The following is a 21,632-nucleotide window of genomic DNA, read 5'->3' as shown; positions in this document are numbered from 1 at the left end:
AAAAGCTTTTGCACAGCAAAGGAAACTATAAGCAAAACTAAAAGACAAAAAACAAAAACTAAAAGACAACCCTCAGAATAAGAGGGGAAAATATTTTCTCTCCTATCACTTGCAAAAAAAAATATTTGCAAATGAATCAACAGACAAAGGATTAATCTCCAAAATATATAAACAGCTCATGTAGCTCAATATTAAAAAAACAAACAACCCAATCAAAAAATGGGCAGAAGACCTAAATAGACATTTCTCCAAAGAAGACATACAGATGCCCAAGAAGCACATGAAAAGCTGGTCAACATCACTAATTATTAGAGAAATGCAAATCAAAACTACAATGAGGTATCACCTCACACCAGTTAGAATGGGCATCATCAGAAAATCTACAAACAATAAATGCTGGAGAGGGTGTGGAGAAAAGGGAACCCTCCTGCACTGTTGGTGGGAATGTAAATTGATACAGCCACTATGGAGAACAGTATGGAGGTTCCTTAAAAAACTAAAAATAGAACTATCATATGACCCAGCAATCCCACTACTAGGCATACATCCAGGGAAAACCATAATTCAAAAAGACACATGCACCCCAATGTTCATTGCAGCAGTATTTACAATAGCCAGGTCATCGAAGCAACCTAAATGCCCATCGACCAACGAATGGATAAAGAAGATGTGGTACATATATACAATGGAATATTACTCAGCCATAAAAAGGAACTAAATTGGGTCATTTGTAGAGACGTGTATGGACCTAGAGACTGTCATACAGAGTGAAGTAAGTCAGAAAGAGAAAAACAAATATCATACATTAATGCATATATGTGGAATCTAGAAAAATGGTATAGACGAACTGGTTTGCAAGGCAGAAATAGAGATGCAGACGTAGAGAACAAACGTATGGACACCAAGGGGGGAAAGGGGCAGGGGTGGTGGGATGAACTGGGAGATTGGGATTGACATATATACACTAATATGTATAAAACAGATGACTAATAAGAACCTGCCGTATAAAAGTAAAATAAAATAAAATTTTAAAAAATAGACTTTAATAAAATGAGTATTACCACAGATTACATTCTATAACAACAAGAGAAATTAATCAGGAAGAAATAATTATCAATATCTATGTACTTAATTATAAAACCTCAGTATACATAAATGAAATACTGAGAGAATTACAGGGAGATAATTTTTTGATCATAGTAGAAGGTTTTAACAACTCTCTTTGATCAATTGATAGAACAGGTAGACAAAAACTCAGTAAGGACCTAGGAGATCTTGTAGTAGGGAAGAACAAATCTGACTCCATGTTAGATCTGTTTCTTTTTCTTTAACCTTTGTGTTTTGTTGCCTGTGCTTAGTCATGCTGGCTCTGCACCTTTTGTAAAAGAATGTTGCCTGTGGCCTGAAATATACAGGATAGCCTATTCTCAGGGCTCTGACATTTAAGAGTCCATATATATAGGGATGAAAAGTTTCAGAACAGAGAATAACATTTGTCTTGTCAGAGGTTTACAAGAACATTGTGACCTGACCTACATAGACACCTGCAAGAACAAAGGATTCCTGTACCAAGAAGTTTGTAACAAACAACTACCCCACCCCCACTTTCTGGTATAAAAGAAGCCTGAATTCTGACTGGGGTAAAATGGTTCTTTGAGACACTAGTCTGCCATCTTCTCGGTCTGCTGGCTTTCCGAATAAAGTCGTTATTCCTTGCCCCAACACCTCATCTCCCGATTTATTGGCCTGTTGTGTGGCACGCAGAACGAGTTTGGACTGAGTAGCAATCTCAACATTTTAATCTAATTATATTTATAGAGCACTCCTTCCAGTAAGTGAAGAATACACATTCTTCTCAAGTACACGTGGTAGATTCACTGAGATAGACCATATTTTGGAGTATAAAACAAGGCTGTTAACTTAAAAATCTAAGTTATACAAAGTGTATTCCTCACATCAATGGAATTAAATTAGAACTAAATAACAATAAACATTAAGTTAAACCCTATTGGTCTGGAGATTAAACAACACCGTTTAAATAATTCATGGGTCACAGACAAAATTACAAGAAGATTTACAAAATATTTTGAACTGATATGATAATTAAAATAGAACATAAAATTCGTAGGATGCAGCTAAAGCACTGGTAAGTGGAAAAGTTATAACATTAAATGCACATATTAGGAAAGAAGACCTAAAATCAATAGGATTCCATCCTAAGAAACAAAAGGCAAGAACCAAGTAATAAAAGAAAGTAATTAATAAAGGTAAGAATAGAAATCAATAATATTAAAAAGAGACAGAGAGAGAAAACTAAGTAAAAATCTGGTTCTTTGAAAAAAATCAAGAAAATTGACAAACCTCCAGCTTGATTTTTCACGAGAAAAGGAGAGAGAGCTTAAACCAAAAATATCAGTAATGAATGTTTAATGTGTAGGATTTGTCACCACAGACTGTACACATTAAAAAATTAGAAAACACTATAAACAACTTTGGGCTAACAAGTTTGACAATTTACATGAAATGGATGGCTTTCTTTAAAGATACAACTTATAAAAACTGACACAAAAAGAAACAGAACAGCTGAATAATTGTCTTATGTCAGGTAAAGAAATTGAGTCTGTTATGAGGCCAGGGGTTTCACTGTGGGACCAGCATGTCTTCTGTGAATATGCTTCTCTTGGGCACATTACTGCATGTTTCCCATAGGAGGTAAGTAGTGGGTGGGATGATGGAAGAATGAAGCAGGTACACAGAGGGCTGCAAGCGGGACAAGGCTCATGTATAGGATCCTTGGATCCTTGGTTTAAACAAATTTCTCTATCTTGTTACAACTATCAATTTAACCTGAGCCACCAGAAATCAAGTGGGAGAAATGGAGACTCAAGGAGGGAAAGACAAGTCTTTTCACTGAGCACCAATAATGTCAGTGTTTTGAGGCAAACACATCTCCATTACTTCCCCTGAAGAACAGAATGAAGGGCAGAATAAAAGCGCTAAGAGAAAAAGAAGCCTTGAGATCCTTAACCAGAGGCCAAAAATTTCCAATTAATTAAATCTCTAAATGTCAAAGTATACAATTAAATCTAGTAGAGCTTTATTCTATTATAATGATTCTCTAATTCTGCTACATTTTCCCACTTTTTTAAAAAAGGGTAACCAATTAATCCTCAATTTCTTATACCTACTTATAATTTTAATCTAACTTTGATGTATCACTTTCCTACCCCATTCCCAATTTGCAGTTTTCAGGAAATATTTTTACCATCCGGGGGAATAAATCACCATCTACTTAGCAAGTTCAGAGAAACGGGTAGAGAAGCTTACAAAGAACAGCCAGAATCTAATTTCCTCTCCAGTCTTCTTGCTACTCAATGAAGCGTATCCTTAATGCTGGCCTGCAGCCTTTGACCCTCTCCCCAACTCCCAGGTCTGATTATTTACAATGAAAGAACAAAGAGGTTCTTCCTCCTCCTAAAACGTTGGAAGTGATGACAAATTGACATTATAATGGAGTAATCCTAGTTCACGCATACAAAAACGGAGCGGGCAGCCACTGAGGATCTGGTCTCAGACATACTCCTGCATCACTGAGAACTTGAAATTTCTGAACTGTATCAAACATAAGGACACCACCAGCTGTTTTCAAAACAATATCTGCTAGCAGCTGCTAGCTGCACCCTTGTAGTCTTAAAGTCCCTTCCCCCTCTTTGCAACTATATAATCATTTGGAACACCAACAAATCCTTGCTTAGCAAGCACCCTTACCTCTTGCCAGCTCCAGTCCTAATTCTTGACAAAAAAAAATTATGTAACATTGTGGGTTTGTTTTTTATTTTTGCCTTTGTAAGCTTCCCCCATTTTGTATTCCTGGCGGAACACAGATCAAATGCTTTCTTGGATTTGTGCTTTCTGGGCTGCAGTACTACCAAACCCCAAATAAAAGCATTTTGTGTCACCTCAACCAGGTCTCCATTCTTGGAATTCTCAGTTAACAGAAGTTAGTATTCTTTCTGATTTTGAGCAAGAAAGGAGTGGCAATTAAACTTAATTAAGTGAGCCTAACTAATTGACTATCTCAAAATCATCCCTTTTGTATATTATTATATTTATAATTTATCATTCTATTTATCTCCCATTCAAAACAGCAAAATACGTTCACAGAACTGTGTTGTCCACAACAAGATCCAGTCAACAAAAAGACTTAAAATAATAAACACCAAATTTAGAAATATCTTCCTTCCACATTCTAATGAATGCTCAATACATAATAACATTTCGTGTCCATATAGCTTTGAAGTTGTTTATCTCTCTGGGCTGCCAAGAAAACAGCAAAGCTTAAAAATGCATGGACCCATCAGTTTCACCTGAAACTGAAAAAGCTTTGGATTGTTCAAAAGCAAATTACCAGAAAATCAGTGCATACCTTAAGAAGAAAAGGAGTTATTAATCTATCACATGATAACATGCACTTATATCACTGATTTAACCCTTTATTCTCTTAGTCAAGCATTAATTCCAACACTGATATAGCCATATTTGTAACAGTTAGGTCCTGTTTTATGCTAATAAAAATGGCCCTGTGTCTCTAGCCTGGTGATACGACACATATTTTCCACTCTGGGCTCAGGAATAAGTTCTTGTTTCTACAAGGGCCTACTCAAGTCCGAACAGTACTTTGCATTCCTTACAGCAAATCATAGGGTCCTGATACTCATGACTTTGGCCACTACAGACAATTGCTCTGAAATCACGAAGTCCATACGTTGGAACAATTTTGTGCACCACAGAAAGTGCTGCTATAGCAACAGGGACACACCGCCCCACCTACCGGGCTCAAATTTCTTGAGGTTTGCACCCCAGTTTGCCCAGGGAATCCCCGATTGATGCCTCTTTTCTTGGTTTCATTACCAATAGTTGCCTTCCCTCATGTTACCACTTTCCAAGGGCTCTTGGTTTGGGCTCTGAATTATATGGTTGCTTTGGGGTGTCAGTGTGATGCCTCAGAAAGGGTTTCAGCATGAGACATATACTCTTCACCTCCCTACAACATCATAGGTTTTGGTGTTGAGTCCAGTTCTCTTACCTCTTCCTTATTGCGAATATCACTTGGGAGGTTTTGTTGTCTTCTGCCAGCCAACCAGAGTGCTGGATAATTTTAGTCTTCAAAGAGAAATAATCTCTGTCCCGCCATCTTTCCATCCAGAAAGTTCCCTGAGGAAATACGATGGGTCAAACAAGTGAGTATTAGGTAAGTATCCTGGAACTTCACCTTCAAACAGAATTTAAACCCTAGAATCTCTCAGAGCCGAAAAAGGATCTTGTCCATCCCCTCTCCCCTGACAACGTGTGGGCATTGTTTTGCTTTCTATAATCAAAGGGTCCTTATGACGGCCTTCTCAAACCAGTAACATTGTGGTCAAAGGTGGCTTGATCACACCACCATCAGCAACAGAAACAGCAAGCAGTTTTGAATGGCTGTTCTCTTGAACAAAAGAAAAAAGTTCTGCCTCACTGGGTACTTCCTTGTAAGTACACACATTTACACACCACACACACACACACACACTTTTGTAATAGGGAAGAACAAACCTGACTCCATATTAGATCTGTTCCTTTTACTTTAACCACTGTGCTTTTTGGCCTGCACCTTTTGTAAAAGAATGTTGTCTATAGCCTAAAATATATAGGATAGCCTATTCTCAGGGCTCTGACCTTTAAGAGTCCATTCATATAGAGATAAAAAGTTGCAGAACAGAGAATAACATTCGTTTTGTTGGAGGTTTATAGGAACATGGTGACCTGACCTATGTGGACAGCTAAAAGAACAAAGGATTCCAACACCAAGAAGTTTGCAACAACTAATCATGTCTTCCTCCCCTCTCTTTGCTTTTAAAAATGCTTTGCTGAAACCCTTACAGGAGTTTGGGGCTTTTGAGGCACAAGCCACCCACCTCTTTGCATGGCCCTGCAATAAACCTTTCTCTGCTCCAAACTCTAATGTTTCGATGTGTTTGGCCTCACTGTGCATCAGGCACATGAACCTTGTGTTTGGTAACACTTTTTCTACATAAAAATATTTCAAACTTAGCACAAGAACTCACTCAACCAGTCAAACAATTTAATTTTTTGTCTGCAAACGTACCAAGTCTTCATAAAATAAACCATAACTAAAGTACCAACACACTGATTCAGCAAAATATTATCAGTTCTGCTGCAGCTTCTTCCCCTAAGGACATCATCTTATAATAATTGATTTTTCCTAGATATAGAAAAAGTCTCACTTCTCTCTTCTCCCTTTAACACACAAACATGCCTCGTTTATAAACTTAAAGGTTACAATTCCCTCACCCCATCCCCATAACACTGACAGTGTTGCTTTTTACCATACTTCTTACCTCCACAAATAATCTTCCTCCTAAAGCAGAGCGTGTGTGTGTGTGTGTGTGTGTGTGTGTGTGTGTGTGTGTTGAAGGGGGGGAGGCTTAGTAAGCAGTGTACAAAGCCCCCCGGGAACTGTTCCTTTGTGATGGCTCGTAGCCTCATTCAGTTTTGCGGTCTTTGGGTCACTAGTCAAAATATTTTAGGCACAACATGTGTATTTTCTTAATCTCCTTCCCCCCCTCTCCCAAAATGCAGCACCAAAGACTGATTGAAGAATTAGCTATGGAGGATCTAACCCAGAACTAACACGCACACACCAGAAGAAACACCAACAGTGTCTGCATCCCACCATCAAAGTGTTTGAAGCACTTGATATTTAATCTAAGGAATTTTAGCTTAACGCTTCAGCTCATTTCCAAAACAGATCTTGCTTGCAACCTGGAGTATGAAAGGGCTTGTCCTTTTCATTGAGCTGTGTGGCAACTCACCAGTATTGGTAAAATTCAAACACACTCATTCAAACCAATCTAGTTTTGAGAATGTACATTTCATGTACATTTCAGTTGTTTCAATAACTTCAGGTTGGAGGTGGTCCCCCCTCCTCGCAAGGAGAGGGATGTGCTGGCACCTAATGCAGCATGCATCCCTGGCTTTTCCTCTGGAAAAGGCACAGAAGTCTCTTACAGGAATTTCCTACACTTCCTTCAAATGAGAATAATAATAACCTTTTACTGAGACTGACTTTCGCATCTGTTACCCCGAGGGGCATTTACCCGTTTGCCTCTCTTCCCACCCATGCCTCCCACAGCTAAACTATAAATCCCTTCAGTGCAGAGGTTGTGTTTCACTGACTTCTGTATCTTCAGCATTTAGCATGGCACATACTGCCTGGCACATTAGGAGTTAAGAAAAATGGATTGAAGTGATGTCCACATCATAGAAATCATACATTTAAACTGAAAGTGAATCACAAATTATTTTTTTTGTACTATTCACATGCCTAAATGAGTAAACGCTTAAAGATAAACTGTTTTTAGTTGTATCTTTGTTTAGTATGAATTATCTGTGAAACTTGCTTACCTCACTTTTTCTCAGTTATTACCTGCATATAAACACAAGTTGAACTTGTCATTAAAAGGACTGGTAAGAAAAGCTGATGCTACATAGCTGCTGCCAGGGAGAAAAAATTTTCCTTTTACCTTTCTAGGTTCTTTGGCTGATCTAACAATCAAATTTAAAAAACAAATTAACGGGGGTAGGGGTCTGGGACTTCAAAGGGAAGGAAGACAATTTACAGGAAGATGGGAAAAGCAAATGTTTGGTAAAGAAACATTTGCCATGCCAAGCAGAGACAAGAGGACACAGAGCAGTATGTGTAAAAACAGGCTTCCCTAATTTTCTCCCAATCTACCATAGCTAGTTCATGTTCTCTGTAGTTATCTTCTGGTGATAGCTCTCTTCCTGGAATAGAACCTCTATCTAAATTCTTTTTAGAAAGTTAAGGGGAAGGTAGGAAGAAAAACTTCCTTAGTCTTCTGTTTCTTAAAAAGAATCAGCCTAAAATAATCCTCGTGCCAAAAAGATATATTCTGAGGTAGCGTATTTTGCTCCCCTACACTGGGAAGGGAGGGTAGTTTCCATTAACTAAATTCTAAAAACTCATGTGAGGCTGAAGTTGTCAAACCTCTTAAATCCCAAGATTAAACTGTGCCATTTGCAGCTCTGCACAGAGCCTGGACCCTTCTGAGAACTCACTCTCCACACAGAGCCTGAGTCATCGTGGGGAATCCTACCACCTGGAAATGGTTGGTGGAATTCTGAAACTCACAGACATGCCCTCCTAATCATTTTACTTTTTCCCACCACTTCACAGCTGTTGAAGACAACAATATCAAAGGCAAATTTTCTGCTGAGAAGAAATTTTGTTTGAAAAGATCCTGAGAAAAATATTCTTCAGAAAATGGTGTTTGTTCCTGACAATAATATATCTTCCTTAACACTGATCTTAAAAAAGACCCTGAATTGAGATATCAATGGCATGCCATGGTTCAATCCTAGGCAACACGTTACAATTGTAACAGCAAGTTTCAACATGAAAATAAGATGTTCTTTCCTCATTCCTGAATTAAATATCCTTTATATCTTTTTCACAGGGCTAAAATCAAACAATGCTGGAATTAGATAGGACGGTTTACATATCCGGATAGTAACAACTGAGGGTTAGGAGGAGTGGTATATAATAGCACAGCATACGATCTTGTTTTGCTGCTGTCCTCTCCCCTTCTGTTGGTCTGCAAACTGGCCCCCATACACAGAGGGAAAGGAGAGACTGAAGAAAGAGGCAGACCACTCCAGATGGGTAGGCGGCAGGTTAATATGCAAGGGAACTTACATATGAGGCTTGTCTTGGGTGGCTACAAGATGAGTAGATTTCTGCACCCGCCGTCAGAATCTTAAAAGTTTATAGACAGGCTTTAATGGGGCTCAGCCATGCATACTGTCCAGATGTTCACAACATTGTTTTCTCAAGGCTGCATCCTTGAACTGACTCCAGCCATGGGAAGGGTGGGCAGAACGTACATTCCAAGGACTGGGGAGGGGATCAGGAGCTTCCAATTGCTGGGGTCCAGCTCACAGGTCAACTGGTAGTCACGTCCTCTCAGTGACCCCCTCAACATCTTTGCCTGCTCTCGTTTTTACCGCCTTTTCAAATTCCCCTGGATCTCTCAGCAATGCTTCTTCTACTCTGCAAATAAGTCTTTTCCTGTCTCTAAAGCCTTGACACTAGCCAAAATCCAGATCCTGGTAGTTACACATCTACCTGAAATTGACTTATCAAGGCATATTTCACAACAAAATGAAATGCTTCCTAACTAACAGGAATACTTGTAATAACTGAGGTAAGTTTTAAAGTCTGCATCTTATTATAAACTAATGTGCCATCATTGTCATATCAAAGGTGAAGCAGAACATCCATTTGGGTTAAGAAAAGGATTGGTCAGGTACATCTGGGAAGGTTTGTGAAGGCTCTGCAAAGGACATGACATTTCATTCAAGGCAGAAGTGATAACAAGAGCCAAGGGATGGAAGGATAGAATAAATGCTATGGTCTAGGAGAAGGAAGTTTGATTGGACCAGACATCTGTGATTTGGGAGCAGTGGAAGATGGAGCTACAAAATATTTGAATTTTCGAATCAGGAAAGTCTGGAATGTGACTGAACTGCTGGTGTATTCGTTTCCTATTGTTGTTGTAACAAGTCACCATAAACTTAGTGGCTTAAAACAGCACAACTTTATTATCTTATAATTCTGTATCCCAGAGGTCTGACATGGTCTCACCAGCCTAAGATCAAGGTGTCAGTAGAGCTACTGCATTCCTTTCTAGAGGCTCCAGCGGTGGATCCAGTTCTGATTATTCAGGTTGTTGGCAGAATTAATGACGACCCTCCACCCCTTTTCCTCTTTGTTTCTTCCTGGCTGTCAGTTGAGGGCCTCTTCGGTTTCTAGAGGCTGCCCAGGCTCATGTCCTCTTACTCCATCTTCAAAGCCAGCAATAACAGGTAGACCCCTGCTCACATTACCTCTCTCCCCACAGCCATGACAGGTTCTCTGCTTTTAATGGCTCACGTGTTAGGTGGGACCCATCTGGATGATCCAGGATACTCTCTCCATCTCGAGGTCCTAAACTTTAATCACATCTGCAAAGTCTTTTTTGCCATGTAAAGTAACATGTTCACAGGTTCTAGGGATCAGCTTGTGGACATCTTTGGGTGACCATTATTCTGCCGACCACAGTCGGTAAATGAAGTATTTCAGTTGATGCAATAGCAGATAAATCAGTTGATATTCTATACAACTTATCTGAAAATGCGGTGTCTCATTAATATTCAAGCTTAAATTGTCCTTTGTGCTCATAGAAGAGTGCTTGCTGTGAGACTCTATGGGAAATTGAAAGAATCTTCTTTCACTTGTCTCAGGTTCTTTTCTTATAATTCTCCTTTCTATGGGACAAATATAATGGATGGGGTGAATAGGGAAATGATCCACTCTTGGCACATAAAGTTGCTATTGGAACATGGATTTGGAGAGAACTGAGTATTCATCCAGTACGAAGCCAACTGTTCCCTTGGTCTTTCGACTTAGTCCATGGTAGCAACCACATGTAAAGCCATGATAAGTGAAATATTTTCTTCCTAGAAGCAAAATTGTATAATTGAACTTCTGTTCACAAAAATTAATTTTATGCCATGAAAATACCAAAATTAATCCAAAAATTAGGGAATTAAAAATAAAACACCTTTTTTTAAACAAACATTTCTTAATTATGTAAAAATCAAACAGTAGATACAGAAAATTATAGGGTAATTTTTTTTCTGTGTGTATTTTATACATCTGTTAGACTGGCTGAGATTTCTCAGCCTATTGAAGTTTGTACTAAAGAGTCCACCTATTTTTCATGAAAAATTTTCCTGTTAGCAAGCAGAGGGAATTTGCTTTATTCCATTGTTCTGAAGACGCTCAGATTTCTTCAAAATTAGAATTGTCAGTTCTCAAATTTTTCATGGTTTATTCAGTGCATATGAATGTTTCCATAAAGTCTTGGATGGAATGTCAGGGAGAAGCATAGTTTCCTTGGTGGTCTCCTTTTCTTCAATAACCTCCTGTTCTTCCATTTCAACAGTATCCCTGTAGACCTCTACTGGTCTACTGAGGTTATAAATCAACTCAGAACAGTGGCCTTGTCAACATCATGCACAGTCATCAGAGAGTAACAAATAATATTTTGGTCATTATGCTGGAGGCATTATTTATTGTAAACCATGGCTTCAAGTTGATCCATTCCAAGGTATTAAAGTTAATGTGGAGAACAGAGAAGGTGGAATGAAGTGGAAGTTTTAAAATATCACTTTAAAAATAATGGTTTACAACTATTTTCAAAGATTATCAGAGAAGAGAAATAACATAAAACTGTTTCACAGAATAAACACCTAAACTATGGAATAAAAATAGGGATGCAGGTGTTAGAATTTAGTCTTTTTCTACATAGAAAATACTCTATACATTCTAGTTGTAATAGATATTTATATTTCTTTTTTTATGTTCATCTTTTAAGCAAATCTAAATAATTCTGGTGATTAGGATAGCCTCAGCATAGTTGTTCAGCAGCTATTTCTTCATATTTTTCTGTCTATACTTTCTATATGTTTCCTACAGGGAAATATTCAATCTGATAATAAAGAACAGAACATTCCAACATTTAGTTAAGTGTTCCTGAAAGCTTTTAAATTAATGGCTTTCTAAAAGTCATCATAATTTTGTAAAAAACATGATGTACTTAAATACAAAGTTAAAACAATTAAAGAGATATATTGTGATATATGTGAAAGAGACAGTGCTATAAATTCACCAAATTTATTTCATTTTATTACTGGATATACATGGAGATTAAATATCCTAACTCTTAGAAGTAAATTTGGAGTCATAAACTGCATTCTGGCCATTAGAACTGAGTGGAAGTGATGTGCTCCACTTCTATGACTGACATACAAAAACCATCTGGATGATTCTCCACATACTCCTGTCCTATTTGAACCCTGTGTTAAAGATGGCGGTGACATGACATGAAAAGATTCTGGGTCTGTGAATGTCTTCCTGGATACAACCCTCACTAACTCACACTGGACTATAATATGAGCAAAAGATGAATCTTTATTATTTTAAACCACTCAGATTTGAAGGTTGTTTATTGCAGCAACTAGACATACTTATCCTAATACAACATTTTATATAGATTTTTAGTGTGCGAAAGGAATAACAAACACCAAAGGTTTTAGATAAATTTATTATTGAAAAACATTTTGTCATCAAATCTAGAAATAATTTGAACTTAACATTAGAATGCCTTGTTCGCAGTAAAGCATAGCTTGAGAACAACTGCTTCGAAACAAAACAAGGATTGAATTATGTCACAAAATCTAGTTCATCAAGGTTTATCTATACTTGATTGAGGCAAGTTTTAAGCTATATTTCAGTCCAGCAGGTAAATATTTCACTTGACAGGGAAAGTATACAATCCACTTTCAGGTGAAGAGTATGAAGAAAAATAAGGGTCAAGGATACATTTATGAGGAATAAAAACAGGGAGTAACACTTCCCCTGTAAGATATCAGGATTTCTAAGAAGCTATATTAATTGAGAAAATGTGGTATTGGTACAGGAATAAATTTATTAACCATATATGATAGAGAGGTCAGACACATACACATATATATATGAACTCTGGCATATGGTTGAGGTTGCATATTAGATTAATGAGGAAAAGAAGAAATGTTAAATAACTAGAAATGGAATGAACTGCCAAATCCATATGAAAAAAGTTGTTAGCTCTCTACTTCATATAATTGATAAAAACAAAAACCCTAGATCAAAGGCCAGCAAACAATGGTCCATGGGCCAAGTCCAAACTACTGCCTATTTTTATAAATAAAGTTTTTTTGGAACACAGCCATACACATTAATACATGGATTGCTTATCATTTCTTTCATGCTACACCATCTGAGTTGAACAGTTTCAACAGAAATCATGTGACCCGCAAAGCCAAAATATTAACTATCTGGCTCAAGTTTTTTGACCCCTGCCCTAGATGAATTAATAAATATAATATACTTTAAAACTCTTAGTACAATATATAAGTAAATATCTTTTAGATCTCTTTGGGGGAAATATTTTTAAGCAAAATAATAAGATTATTGATTATAAAATAAAAAATTATAATCCTGTCTGTATTAAAATAAAGAACTATGGTTCATAAATAAACACCTCAAAAAACATGAAAGGACAAGTTATAAATGGGGATATTTGCATTATACACCACTGACAAAGAATTAGTATCAGTATCAGTGATTCATAAAGAATATATAAATTTTAAATATATATATATTTTTCAATACGAAAATGCACAAAGAATCCCAGAAACATGAACAGACATTTTCACAGGTGAGGCAACACATTAAGCAAACATAGGAAGATACCTTTAACATGTCATTATTCAGGTAAATGCTAGTCAAAATTACACTGAAATATATTTTATGCCTGATTCAAAAATTTTGAACTCTAACACTGCGAAGTGTTAGAAAAACTGTACAGCCAGAGAAGATATTGCTGGTGAGAACATAGATTAGTGCAACCATATTGTAAAAATATTTGGCATTATCTCCTAATGCTAAATATTTATATAATCAACTCTATTCCTGGCTATATATCCAAGAGAAAACTTTACATATGTCAGTACTGCCCTTAGACCCGGGCAAGAGGAGGCCCTTGCCCTGGACCCTAACTCTAACCTCCTTGCTTTAGAGTAACTTCCTCAAATTTTTCTAAGTTCCCCTCCAATGCCTGGGGTTAGTCTTGGTCTACAGTGCCATCCAGGTGGGCACCCTGATCCCAGACCAGAACCTGTGGTCCTTAGTCATTGTTTCTCCCCTTTGGGACACTCTCTGACCCTCTACTCTGTTGTGGGGTTGACCAAACGCTCTGAGGAACTCTGGACTCATGCCTATGTCATCCTCTTAGGGCTCAGTGGCAGGGTTCTTGTTCCAGGAGGGCAACCTGACAAGTGGATTGCTCGTACAGGCCTATTTCATTCACAGGATCACATGAGATTAGGCAGCTAGAAAGGTTCTGGTGTGCTTATTTGGGGTGATTCAAATTATTTATAGACAGAGGTCCCACAAAAAAATATTTCTCCAAAGCCCTGCAAATCCTAAGGGCATCTCTAGTCTCGTTTAAAGTTAACAAATTAAAATAAATGTTTAATTCTAGAAATACATATAGAACTAATAAAGTACATAACAGTTTTTACAAAGGAAGCAAGAGAACAATGGGTTAGCAGGAAATGGAATAGAGAGAAGGGAACCAAAAAGTTACATGTAGGTCCATTGTCAAGGTCCTAGATTTTGCTCTCAGTGATGGATTTGCAGGTGTTTATTAAATTGTCAAACCAACCAAATAAATGAAACCAGGTAATTCAGAAGCCAATGGTGACAGTATACAATAAAATAAAGAATATGATTAATACAATTATGTGTACCTGAGTCCAAAAAATAAAAAGTAAAATGGATCAGTGAAGCAGAATAAAGTTAAGCAACAGACTTAGGTGTAAGAAGAATATAACAAATGATAAAAATGGCATTTCGAATCATTGGGAGGGAATGAACTACTTAACATAGTATTTAGCACAATTGACTATTATATATTACCTCGCAATATGCAACCAAATGAATTCTAAATATTTTTAAAAGCAAATAGTAAAATAAAATTTTTAAATTAAGTATAAAAGAAAATAAAAATTTAAGGAGGTTTAATATGTTCCAGGAAGGCCCTCTAAACAAGACAAAAAAAATCAACTACAAAGAAAATAAGTGACAGATGTCATGTCACTGGTAAAATTTTAAAACATCTATGTGAGAATACCATAAATAATGTTTCAAGAAAAGGCAGCTTGGAAGAAAATACACATACCTTATGTAATAAAGGATTAATTTAAAGGATATATGAAGACTCTCTCAAAAGCATATGAATGATCTAATAGAAAAATAGGACAAAAGCATGTACAATTAAATCACAGAGGAAAAATTATAAATGGTCAAAACATATATGAAAAGATCATCAACCACCTAGTTAACAGATAATGCAATTTATTTATTTATTTATTTATTTGATAATGCAATTTAGAAGTAATTTTTTAAAATATTTTGTCAAAAGATAAAATTTATGATAGCTGGGGGTTTGTTGTATTTCAGTTGGTAGAGTCTATGGAAGGGCAATTTGTTAGTATCTATCATAATTTCAACTGTATATACCCTTAAGTAGCCTGACAATTATACTTCTAGGTATCTATCAGCATCAGCAAGATATCTTTTGGTTGTCATGAACAGAAAAGCTAACTTAAAATGGCTTAGTCAGAAAAACGGAATTTATTGGCTCACATAACTGTAAAGTCCCAGGGCTAGTTCTTGCTGGCAGTAGAATCATCTTGTTTGAGGGAATGGCATTAGGTCAACAGGACTTACTTCTCCTGCTGCTTCTTGGCTCTGCTTCCTTTATTTTGGATCCATTCCCAGACAGGTTCATTCATGGTAGAGGCAGAAAGGTTGCAGCAGTTTCAACATTGTATTGTATCAGACTTGCAGTCAGTAGAAAATAATGTTTCTCTTCTTTCCAAATTAAGTGAAGGTCATGATGCTCACTGACTTACATCTACCAAGTGCCCATCACTAAAGCAAACTACAGGTCTGTGGTGTGGGATATTCTTTTTTTTTTTTTTTTGAAACCTGATTTCCTTTTTTTTTTTTTTAATTAATTAATTTATTTATTTTTGGCTGTGTTGGGTCTTCATTTCTGTGCGAGGGCTTTTCTCTAGTTGTGGCAAGCAGGGGCCACTCTTAAATCTAATTGTATGGACTTAGAAATAGCACTGAGACATATCATTAAGTAAAGAGGGCATATTACAAAACAACAAAAACAGTGTGACCTGTTTATGTAAAAATATATTTTAACTTGTAAAATTACATGTATAATGTACATGAAGGTTATAAAAGAACATATATCAAACTGTTAACAATGATTACTTTTAGAGAAGAGAGTAGGGAATTTGAGGGGGTGAGATAAAGTGAGACATTTCCTTTTCATTGTACATAATTCTGTATTGTATGTAATTTAAAAAGAAAATGTATAATAGTTTTCTTAAAATATTAAAATGGATTCAACCTTTTAAAATAGAATATGGAGTTATCTGCCAAGTGACTGATTTACTTGATTGTTAGGCTAAGCTGATTAAAAACTAATGCTAGGGAAATAATAACAATGAAACAAAAATTCCAGCTTACTTGATAGAAAATAACATCTGAACCTTGTATCTTCTGAGAAAGTCAAATGTGAAAGATAGGAATTTGGGTTTTTCTGTTTGTTTATATCTTAAAAGTCAGAGCTGTTTATATAACCAGCCAGAGCTTTTTGAAGAAAGGAGCTGTATGTTTTAATTTAAAGTAAGAATCCCACTTTGAATATTATATGTTTTATAGCTATGAAGCCCTTATCTTGATCAATGAATAAACTTATCTGTGACGTGCATATTTTAACATAAGGCTCACTTTAATACAGTAATTCATTTATTATGCATTCCTTCTGCACGAATCATTGAACTTCTCCAGTGTTATTTCATGTACACCTTCAGTGTCTTGAACATGGCCAGATATATAGAAGATGTTCAATGTTAGTGGGTGGATAGAGAAGAGTGAGGAAAGAATAAATAATGGAGGAGTGGTGAGCATGGTCTTCCAAAGTTATAGAGGTCTTGGTTCTAATACCGGTTCTGCAAGAGTAGAAGCTGTGTGACTTTCAGTAGGTTATTTAATTTCTCTAATTCTTATTTCCTCATCCGTAAAACAGAACAATAATCTTGCCTTTAGAAGGGGGAAAGAAGGATTAAAGAAAATAACACACTTAAAGTATTGAGTACCCCAAAATGCCCAGTATGTGTTACATGCCCAGTATATGTTATATGCCCAAATAGTTTGGTTTCCTTTCTTCCTTCTGCATTCTTTTTGTAAGACAACCACAGAGCAATGTGTCTCACTCTTCACAGCAAGCATGAAGTGGGAGTGAGCTGAAGGGTGAGACTACAGCCATGGTGGTGTATGTACAACCTAAATTCCCAGGGGGAAAAAGTGTCCTAACTTTCTGGCACAGAACTGGGTCAGAATTTGCAGAAATACATGAAAACCTGAAAGTAAACTGTGAAACATAAGACACAACTCTATTTGTTGCATGATAGTGTAAAGAAAACAGTACTCTAAATAAAAATCTGGAGAGTGAAAGTTAGATTTTGGGCCCCCTCAAAAGTCATAATTCACTGCTTGATAGAAAAACCCTCTGGTGGCTATGTTTGTAATCCTTTGGCAGAGGACGGTGGTAGGTACTAAGACATATGACTCCTACATCATTTAGTGACCAATGCAGTTACTCACTGAAAATCTGCACTTTCAAAATTGTTTATTTCTTCTCCTACTCATAACTCTGGTCATTTAGCTCATGCATTCATCCAAAGTCTTATTCACATATTTTTATTTTAAGTCAATGAGAGAAAGTGGTGAAAAGAACTCATTTTGCAGTCAGAAGTCCTTGGTTGGAATTCCAGTTCTATGACTGTCTCTTGCTGTGACCTTGGGCAATTTTCTCTCCCTGAGCCTTGGTCTTGGGTTTTACAATGGGAATAATAAATATTTAACAAGTTTGCCAAAAAAATCAAATAAGTGATGCATGTGAACATACTTAGAAGTGTGCCTAGCATGTAGCTGGATCTTAAAAACTATGAAATAAAATTTAGAAAAATTAAAATAACATTAATCAACATGTTATTTTCAACTTTTTGTACTGGCTGGAAAATGCTTATTAAATATAAATTTGTATTTACACATATGAGTTTTTAAGATATTTTTTGGCAGGGATTATGCCTGCTTTTGCTGCTATTTGATTCTTTTCCTGGAATACCCTGAAGTAGCTAATCAGTATTAACTAATTACAGAGAATGTTTCAACAACTGTTAGTTATTTCATTTTCTCTCTCATGTCTCAGTACAACAGTAAAATCCTCCTCTGCATTTGTATAGTTCAAGGTCCTTTCTAATTAGGTTCCACCTTCCTTATCTATTGGGTTGGCCAAAAGGTTTGCTCAGGTTTTTGTAAGATCGTATGGAAAACCCGAATGAACTTTTTGGCCAATCCAATACATTGTTTCCCACTATCCCCTACCTCAGAATTTACCCAAGTGTTCATGGGAACTCCAATGCAATAGGATATCATTATATGTTCCTTAAAAGAAAGAGGATTCATGGTCAAATTAACTAGGGAAATTTTATGTAGGTTTCTCTATTGCTAAGTTAGGCAAAGCCTTGAATATGATGAAATACAATGAGAATCTCCAAGAAAGTAATATTATATTCAGTATTTCCCAAACTATTTTGACAATGGAATCTCTTGCTCACCAAGTCCCTCACAGATAGTTAACGTGGAAATTTTGGAAACCATGCTCTGCCTGGAAAGCAATGCCAGGACCTTCCTTCCTACTTGGTTTGGTCCCCTCATCGTTTCCCTCTTGGGCCTGGTGAGGACCACATTGCTATTCTACTAGACTGATGTAATTCTCCTTCCATTGGATCTATTCAGATACTCCCCTCGTGGACAATTTGTTGTAACACCTCTTATAGGAGACCCTGCCCAGTAAGTCTAATTGCTGATTTTCTTGATTATGTAAAACATGTAGGGTTTAATAGTACATTTGAGTCACCTTATTACATCATGGCATTTACATTATTTGAGCACTTACTCTGGGAATCAAAATAGTATGAAGTTAAAGAGATTCATCAAAAATAAACATAATTTTGTAGTATCCACTTCAAGCTTGAGAAAATGAATTGCTTTCTTGTAAAGCATTTAGCACAGTGATTGGCCCATAGAATTCACTCAATACATGTAAATTATTACTATTATTACTAGTAGGAGTAGTAGCAGTGGCAGCAGCATTTTACTTCATGCTTCTCATATGTCATTTCATTTAACCTTGCAACAACCTTGTCAGAAGGCCTCACAATATTCTTACTTCACATTTTCTTAGAACATCACAGTTTTCAGGCATTATATGAATGATCTTATTTAATTCTGACAGCACATTTAGGGGGTGAGAATTTTTAACCTTTTCTTTAATTGTATAAAGAAATTCAGTCTCAAAGGAGCTAAATAATTTGTCCAAAGCCATGCAGCTAGTGAACGTCAGGCTAGGATCTAATGTCAGTTATTTGGAAACCTAATCTAAGTTCTTTCCTCCACACCAACTGCTAAGAGAATAATGAATGCTTACAAATATTGAAAGAAACAAGAAAGTTAAAGTGTGAAAATAATTTATTAGTCAAAGAAAAGTTAGAGGGGGCAAGAGAAAATAGAGTTTAGGTAACATCACAGATGTGCAGTTCTCAGTGTGGTTGATCATCACCAACATAAACTCCCAGAGGTGACTGAGCAGCAGATCCTCCATCCAAGTTATGTATTTGTAGCATCAGTTTTTCTACCTCATAATCTAATTGAGTAAATATGACTATTCTCCTGTCATCTGCACTTTGCAATGTGTTTGACAAAATGATAGTCATTTATTTTGACCATGTGTGATAGAGGAGGTACAGATGTGCTCCTATAAGAAGATCACCAGAAAGGAAAACAGGCACAGGGAAGGGTAGAAGAAGAAGTAGAAGAAGAAGGGAAGAAATGGGGTGTGGAAGGCTGAATAATGGACCTCCCTCCAAATGTCCATGTCCTCATTCCCAGCACTTGTAAATATGTTATCTTACATAAATATGTTACCTTACATCTTGAGATGTGGCAATTATGCTGGATTATCCAGGTGAGCCCAATCACAAGGGTCATTATAAGAAGGAAGCAGGTGAATCAGAGTCAGAGAGAGAAGATATAAAGAAAGAAGCAAAGGTCAGAGAGGAGAGAAGATGCTATGCAGCTGGCTTTGAAGATGGAGGAAGGGGCCACAAGCCAAGGAATGCAGACAACTCTAAAATCTGGAGAAGGCAAGGAAACGGATTCTCCCCTAGAACTTCCCAAGGGAACACAGGTCTGCTGACACCTTGATTTTAGACCAGTGAAACTGATTTTTGACTTCTAAATTCAAAACTGTAAGATAATAAATATGTGTTGTCTTAAGTCACTAAATTTGTGGTAATTTGTTAGAGCAGCAATAGGAAACTAATACATAGAGGAAGTCAAGAAAAGAGGAAATGAAGGGAAGGGAAGGAAGAGGAAGACAGACAAGAGAAGGAAGGAGAAAAAGCCAAGACTAAGAAACTGTGAGAGTCAGCAGACTCGGAAAGCCAATCAGGGTAAATATAACAAAGGGGGATTTGTATTTACTAGAATTTCTCCCAGAAGAGTATTACATATAGTTGAAAGAATTGAGGGGCGGGGCGTTGGGTGGCAAAGGTTAGATCCCAGGGAGCACGTTGGAGCAACAACAGATGGCTTCTCATCTTTCTTCTTAGTCTTGGAAAGAAGGAAACAGAGGGAAACTTACATTTATTAAGTACCTACAATGGATTAGTTGCTAGCGTTTGCAATAGAAAAAATATTATTCTCAATTTTAGAGAAATCTGAGGCACAGAAGGCATGAATAAAAAATGGAGCCAGGATTCAAAGCTTGGTTGGTCTCCTTCCAGGATGAGGAATTAAACTACCTGAAAAGGAGAAAATTAAGAAAAAGAACAAGGATATCCAAAGCAGGAAGGGAGTGGGGGTAGGGGGGAGAGGCTGAGAGCTACTGAACATTGCCAGAATATTGAGAAAAGTGTTAAACAAGAAACAAGTTATCAGGATTTCTGAGTCCTTAAGTGTACATTAGCTTTAATTTGGGGCAAGCCCTCTGGCAAGCACTGATGCTACTCCACGGGCAATCTTTCCAACTGAGTCACTTCCAATACCATTGCTTTCTATGGATTTCTTGACAAGTTTCTCTTTATAAACATGTTTATCAGGTAAAAAATAATAAGCCAACCCTACTTAGGCACTATTTTTACATTTCTATCATAACTGAAATGAGCTGGATTCTATTATTGATTTTAGCTGCTTTCTAAAGCATCTTGGCACTTCCCTTATGATACATACTCATTGAGAAAACTCCCTTCACTAAACCTCTTTTTTTATTTTTCCTCTCTCTGTTCATTCTATCTCAATAAGCGTGTACTGAACGCCTACTATGTGCCAGATAATGGGAAAGGTGCTGGAGTAAGACGTGACCCTTACACTAGTAGAAGAAACAGGCACTTATGCAATCTTCTGAAAAAAATGTCTGCAGGTCAATGACTGAAATACCCAGTATGGAACAGGGGTACAGGGATGAATATTCAACTGAAAATGGGGAGTCAGGGGAGTTTCTAGAGTGAGCTGGATTGTGCTGAGGGGACTTAGTTAAGCCGGGAACCATGTGTTCCAGAATCCCTTTCCCTGTATACTTCTAGCTTAGAGTTGGTCAAAAAGAAACCTGGACAAGATCTGGAAGGCAGAGGTGAATCAGCGGTCACTGCCCTTGTAAGGTACCGGAGGTCAGTTATGGTGACAGGTAGATGCAGAAATGACTGGATGGAGCCAACCTATCCTTGTCCTTCTCTGGTTTGCATCCAGCTCATTTTCCTGA

This window comes from Balaenoptera musculus, chromosome 8 (genome assembly GCF_009873245.2).
Source record: "Balaenoptera musculus isolate JJ_BM4_2016_0621 chromosome 8, mBalMus1.pri.v3, whole genome shotgun sequence".
NCBI classification, from domain to species: domain Eukaryota; kingdom Metazoa; phylum Chordata; class Mammalia; order Artiodactyla; family Balaenopteridae; genus Balaenoptera; species Balaenoptera musculus.
This window is presented reverse-complemented; position numbering follows the sequence as displayed.